Raw genomic sequence first — 6162 nt, 5'->3', positions numbered from 1 at the left:
AAATAAAATAATGTCTGTATCAGAGTGCTGGATTGGCAACCAGGAAGTAAAGAGGAAAGGCTGAATGGGGCTAGAATTAGTGCCAGCAATGCTGAGCTAAGACAGAAACAAGGGAATCAGTGCAGGTCCAAATTCCCAAGTCAAGCTAGGAATAACTATCTCTCAGAACATTAATTCAAAACCAGAAAGTTAAGATGGAATGCTGAGCCATAGAAGACAGTTCAAGAAGATTCAGAGCAGAGACAGGGTAAAGTCATACTCAATTTGGGGATCAAATCCATGAGGTAGTAGAAGATATGTACGTGACTTTGACTTTATTTTTTCTTTTTACTTTTTTATTTTTAGCCACAGTCTGTAATAGCTTGATATGGGATCTCAGTTGCCAGACCAGGGATTGAACCCAACTGCAGTGGTGAAAGTGCTAAATCCTAACCACTAGGGCACCCTCAACCTTGATTTTAGCTTGATAAATTAAAATATTTATACCTGGGTCTTTGAAGGTTGTTACTCAGTTTTTTTGATAATTTTGTAATAGACATTAAGATGGATGACCTTAATATCTTTTTGTTTCAAAATTTTATGAATGAAAATATAATCAAGTTTTATTTTTTTAAACAATAGGAAAAATGTTTAAATTTCAGAAAATACAGTATGCATAAAAAAGATACAGCATGTTATTAGCACTTAGAAAGTTACAAATAATTTGCTTATTAATGTTTTTCATACTTAAGTTCATAACTAGAGATGGTTAGATTTACCACTTTGGAGGTAAAAGGAAAAAATAAGGGCATATTCACTTCTAAATCCACCTGTTAGATGTGCTCACTGTAAGCTCCATGACATATATAAGGCCTGGGTGACTGGAAGCGCCAACTGTCACACTTTTTAATAAACTGGGTAACCATGTGTTTCTATGAAGCATATTATCTTTACATAGGAGCAATTAGGAGAAAACATGAAACAGCCAAGCATTCTGCACTACAAAACACCACCTTAACAGCTAGCCAGCATTATTCAACTGATATACAACTGTGTCTAGTGCACAAAAATACACGAAATTAGAACTACATTTGATAAATAATCCTTTAAAAATTCTATTCACCTTAAGTGTCTTTATACCAATGCAGGTCCAGATTACCATTTAAATCCAAAGATAAATAGCAAACATAAATAAATTTATAATAATTTCATGTAGGTCTGCATTTTTAAACGAATGATGGCAATAAGTCAATCACTAGACAGTTTTTGACTCCTCAAAAAAGCTGCACATATTTTCTTAAGTCAGGAGGACACAAATTAGATAATCTGTTTACTTTAAAACAAAACGCAATATATAAAGTAAATTTTTACCTCAAATACTCAAATAGTAACTTGAATATTTCCCTTGATAACTTAAAAGATATTTGAATAGCATCAAAAAAATACCATATAAAATGAAGTTCTCCACTTGAGGCAAACTTAAAACAAGTAAAAAGTTACACAACACATTAAAGAATAACCTTTTGAACAGTTAGTGGCTTATTTCAAGGACTGGCAACACTTCTTCCTCTTGAGGAAAACTGGAAGGGTTCTTTCGTTGTGATCAGGACTTGGAATTTCCTTCTGGTGAAGGGCTTCTGGATTTAGATTGAGACGTGGCTGCTGAGGAAGATCTGGACTCCGAGGAGGACTTGGACTTGGAACTTCGAGTAGATCTGGATCTGGAGGTTGATGGAGATCTATCATAAGAGCAAGATGGAGACTTCGCAGGCCTGGAGGGAGATGGGCCCTGAGATGGAGATCGAGATAGGCTCCTGTTATTGGAACGACAGTGGTGACGAATCCTCGGGCTCCGACTCTGGCGTTCCTGCCTGTGGGGAGGGGTTCTCCAGTAGCGGCCATGGTGGAGATCTCGGGTGCGACTATAGAGCGCCATCTGCACTCGCAGCTCTCTCCCATCCAGCATGAACCCGTCAAGGGCATCCATGGCATTCTCGGCATGGTGCTTGTCGTGGAAGCGGACGAAGGCAAAGCCACGGGACACTTTAGTGAAGCGGTCCCGCGGGATGTACACGTCGCCGACGCGCCCATACTTCTCGAAGATACGCCTCAGGGTGTTGGGTGAGGTGCTATAGGTCAGGTTGTCTATCTTGAGGGAGATCATGTCGTCCACATTGGAAGGAGGGCGACTGTAACTCATGGTGTTTGAGAGCTCAGGCTGGGCCTCACGAACTCAAGTCTGAGAAAGCTGCAGTCTAAGAAGGCTGAGAGGTCTGCCCAGGAACTGTAACGGTTGCCTCCTGTTTGTTCTGCTTTAAGCTCCTCCTCTTCCTGTCTGGTGCCGCTGCGTGGGGCTGCTTAGTAAAGACGCCCGGCTGTTCGATCTTCCCGGAGTGTCTCCAGAACTGAGACCTCCTGAGAAACAGCTGTATACCAGTTTTTCTTTTCTTTTAAAGGGAAGTTTGTGATTGTAATATCATTTTGTGACTTTTCCAGTATATAGCTAAACACTAGTTTTGATTTTGAATAAGAGTATATAAAGATGGATATAATTATGTGACAGTGTACATGGCACTACTGATTTGCATACGGTAGAAACATTTTGTCTACTCAGAGACAAAACAGGTAACAAACAAAATACCAAAACAAATCATAAATTGGGTGATTCAGTAATACTAACAGGCAAGGAGAGTGTGAGAGCTTCCTACAGGGTGTGAACTGTAATCAGAAATTCAATATGGGTCCCTTTTTCTGCTGGAAAAAAATAAATTGTCATGATCCGTGATTCCAAATTATGTAATTGAATATGACTCACATTACTAAAATTTACCATTTTCTCACTAATTAACCAGATAAGCTTTCTGGAGTAAGTTCATTTGATGTGACTTTCCTATAAAAACTATTTTTAAATCTAATAGTTGTATTTTATCAAATTGTTGACAAGGCATCTTTTCTCATGAGTCATGCCCATGGGACTCTAGTAAATGAACTTAGTAGTGATGGGGAGTAGAAAATAGTATTTTATTAAGTATTTCTAACCTTCAGTGATCATTGTGTGCTCTTTACAAGTGTCAGGGAGGGGAAAATTTTCCCCTCTACTCCTCTTTAGTTCTTATGGCTGGTCTAATAAGAAAATTGACACAAGGTAGGTTAATAGGAGAAAAAGAAACATATTTGAATTCTTGTGCACAGAGGTCTATCTAAATGGGACTTAAGAAGTAGCCAAAGTAGGCAGCTTTTGTACTTTTTAGATAGATAATAAATTAGTGAGGAATTAACAGGACAGAGATACTTAGGCTTTGGGTGCCTAATTACTGAAGAATCTAAGCAGAGTTTGGGTTTGGGGTAGTCAATTAAAGAAGTAACAAGCACTGTTTATACAGGCAACTTGGCCCAAGTTCCCTATCTCTGTTGATAAGGGTGTCCTTTCGCCCTCAAATTCAAGGAGAGCACTTATTACATGAAAGATTTATCTCCTGTTTTTACAAAGAGAGAAGATTCTTAACTTTCCTTGTTAGTATCAGCTGTTTCTTAAGTAACTTTAATTCAAAATAATTAATATGCCATTGAGGCATATCTGGGAGCAACTGTCTTGGGCCCCAGCAAAAGCCGTGACATCTATACACAATTAATTCCTATAAATATATATATGCTCTGGCTATCCACTACTGCATAACAGCCTTCATAAAAATTTAGTGGCAGAAACTATCATTATTTTATCTTACAATTCTAAGACAGTGGAATCCAGGCAGAGGACAGTAGGGCTTGTTTCTTCATTTTATCAGCTGAAATAGCGAGGGTGACTGGGATGACTCCTTTGAAACTATGGGGTCTTGGCTGGTTCCCATCCCCTCTCTTGCCCTACCCTCCTCTTCCAGAGCCACTCCATATTGCTCAAAAAATGTCTAGCCTAGTTAGATTTCTTATGCAATGGTTCAGGTTTATAAGAGACCGTAGTAGAAGCATCAGTCCTCTTAAAAGTCTAGGCCCAGGTCAGTATATAGTATCAGTTCTGCCTCACTTCTATGATAGTTACATAGATCAAAGCAACTCTAGGCCAGACCATGTTCAAAGGGAAAGCAAAAAGAATCTCTGAATGAAAGCAGTGTGAAGGATTTGCAGCCATCTTTAATCTACTTTGTTAGTTCTCCCCCTGGACAAATAATTTTTACATTCTTTTCACATGAAAAAGTACCCCTTCTAAGACCACTAAACTCCTGTCCACTTATGTGAATGTATGAACATCCAGGACTTTCTGATCTTAATTAGGTCTAGTCATAAAAGTGACTCTTCAGGTGTATTTCCTCGTGTTTTATTCCTCTTAATAAGAAAACCTGTAAGATAAAAAGGTTGTCTGCTCTCACATCTCACACACAATATTGAGATAGGCATATGATGGCCTTAATTGTCAGTTCTATTAAGAGAAGGAATAGTCCACAGTAATTCTAGAGTTCTTCTGGGTACATGATTCCAGTTTCTTACTCTATTTGTCATCATCCATCAAGAGCTATACTGGAAAGAAAGATCTTATCTACTTAGGCAGAAAAATGGGTTGGATTTTATGTTCCTTATGTTGTCCCATTCTCTTTCCATGAGAAACTAAATATAAAGCAAAAACTTGCATCATAATGTAGTTCATAGTGTGATCAAAATAGCATGGAGCTGACATCTGCATTCATAGGCTTGATTCAAAAATTTGGTGTTATTATGGGAGAGGTATTTTACTCTTCTTTATCTCAGAATAAATAAATAAAGTAATGGGAACTGAAGTGCCTTATATTTGATATTACATTCAGCTCCTAATATTCTTAATCAGGAATTGAATTGAAGGTTACTGAGGCTTTTTTTTTTCCAGTCAGTACCTTATAATATGAACAATGAAAAAAATAAGGTGGTTTTGCCTTATAAAATGATTTTTATTTCCAGGTAAAAGTTTGTTGACTTACTCTGTTCAAACACTCTTCTCTTACCTGATTTAGAAAGAAAGAGAGAGAGAGAAAGAAAGAATGAACGAACAAACGAATGAAAGAACGAACGAAAGAAAGAAAACATACTGAGCAATTGAATACATTGAACTTGTGATGTTTCCTTTTCCTGGACTGAAAAGTAGATTCTTAACATTGTTTATGCCCCCAGGTCAGCAAAACCAGATCAATTTATTACCTCTTTCAGCTAAGCATGAACACTTCATTCCAGTGACTATGATGATCACAACATCTTAAGTTTGACTTATGCCCTCATTGTAAATTATGGTGTAAATATCCACCAAGAGTTCAGAAATGATGAAAAGAAACTCTTTGTGCCACTTGGCCTCAAAAGATCTTGGAATCTGTTAACATAGTGCAGTCAGGAAAAAATGGCTGCAAGAAAGGGAAGAAAATAGAGAATGAGAGATGAGGGACCCTAAAGAAAGCAGTTGAAGTCTTCCTTTTTAAAATAATTTGATGAAGGAAAAAAATCCCCAGCTCATTATGTTTTCCCCATTTTCTTTTTTCTTTAACATTTTCCTGATTAATTAGAACTATTTAAAGTTGTATTAAATTTTTAAAAAAATATTCTTTTTAGTAAACCTCTCTCATTGAAAGTATCTTATTTGGTCACTAATTATTTTATGCATTTCAAAAACAAACATAAATCACAGGCAGGCATGGCCATTTGAAACTGACCCTAATAAACTATCAGATAATTTAATATGGAAGGTGATTTTAAATTCACTTTTGCTTTCTTCAGCCTCTCATTTCCATTAAGAAACTTCCTAAGGGCTCTGGGGCTTGACTCTCTAGAATCTATTTATTCTTTCAAAAAAATTCAGTTTATTTCTTTATATTCTTGGAGAGTTTATTATTAGAACCAATCTCTCCTGTGGGAATGGAGAGTCATAGCACATTAGTTATAATGAAAGGGCTAAGACCCCTAGCCCTTTTTTATTACATGTGGTTGATAATTCTCACACTCCTTGGGAGTTTTCTCAGTCGCTCCCTGGAGGGATGAATGAGAGATTAAGCAATGTAGGAGGATCTTGGAGTCTACTTTCCCAAGGAAGCAGTCGAATAATTTTAGTATTCAAAGGAAGTAAGAGACGGGAGGGAAAGAGATTGGTGAGGAATGGGGGAGGGGAGAAAAATAGAATGAGGTAATCTTAATTTGCCTTTTTTTTTTGGCTATTTAGGGCCATACCCACAC

At 37.3% G+C, this 6162-nt stretch overlaps 1 pseudogene; it reads right to left on the bottom strand.

The window, feature by feature from the left end:
- On the bottom strand, positions 1540 to 2757 carry LOC110257813 (annotated as a pseudogene).

Source organism: Sus scrofa, chromosome X (assembly GCF_000003025.6).
Source record: "Sus scrofa isolate TJ Tabasco breed Duroc chromosome X, Sscrofa11.1, whole genome shotgun sequence".
Taxonomy (NCBI): Eukaryota; Metazoa; Chordata; class Mammalia; order Artiodactyla; family Suidae; genus Sus; species Sus scrofa.
The sequence above is the reverse complement of the archived record's forward strand: the minus strand, read 5'-3'. Positions and strand labels throughout refer to the sequence as shown.